This window comes from Acyrthosiphon pisum, chromosome X (genome assembly GCF_005508785.2).
Source record: "Acyrthosiphon pisum isolate AL4f chromosome X, pea_aphid_22Mar2018_4r6ur, whole genome shotgun sequence".
Classification (NCBI taxonomy): domain Eukaryota; kingdom Metazoa; phylum Arthropoda; class Insecta; order Hemiptera; family Aphididae; genus Acyrthosiphon; species Acyrthosiphon pisum.
In genome coordinates, this window is record NC_042493.1 from 23,663,127 (window position 1) to 23,663,686 (window position 560).

The following is a 560-nucleotide window of genomic DNA, read 5'->3' on the forward strand; positions in this document are numbered from 1 at the left end:
TTAAAAAATATTTATTTCTGTAATCGATTAGAGAAATCATCCAAAAATCTATGGAAATTATTTTACACTACGAGACCATGGAGGAGAGGTATAAAAAATTAAAGTTAAAATTGTTTGAAATTGTTTAATTATTAACATAATTACATAAATATCATCGAAGTTATATACATAAATTAAAAATATAAAGTTAAAGGGAAACTTTTAATATGTAATGTATAGTCTGTAAATTATTACTATTGTTTAAAATTCAATCTGCTTGTGTTATAAATTTATATTTACATTGATTTCTACTAGTTTATATAAGTACGTTAGTAAATAAATTAAAAAATCGTTTAATTTGACGATCCCTTAATAATATCTTGATAATCAAGTCCTTAGATTTTCATCAGTCCCTACACATTTAATGGCTAACATTTTCATAAATCAAGTAATTATGGGTTTTTTGTAAATAAATATCTGTTAATTTAGTAATTTTTGAACCTAAAACTATTCGCCATTCATTATAATATTAAGAGGACGCTACACTCGCATGTGTTGTCTCCGTCTTACATATGTACAAC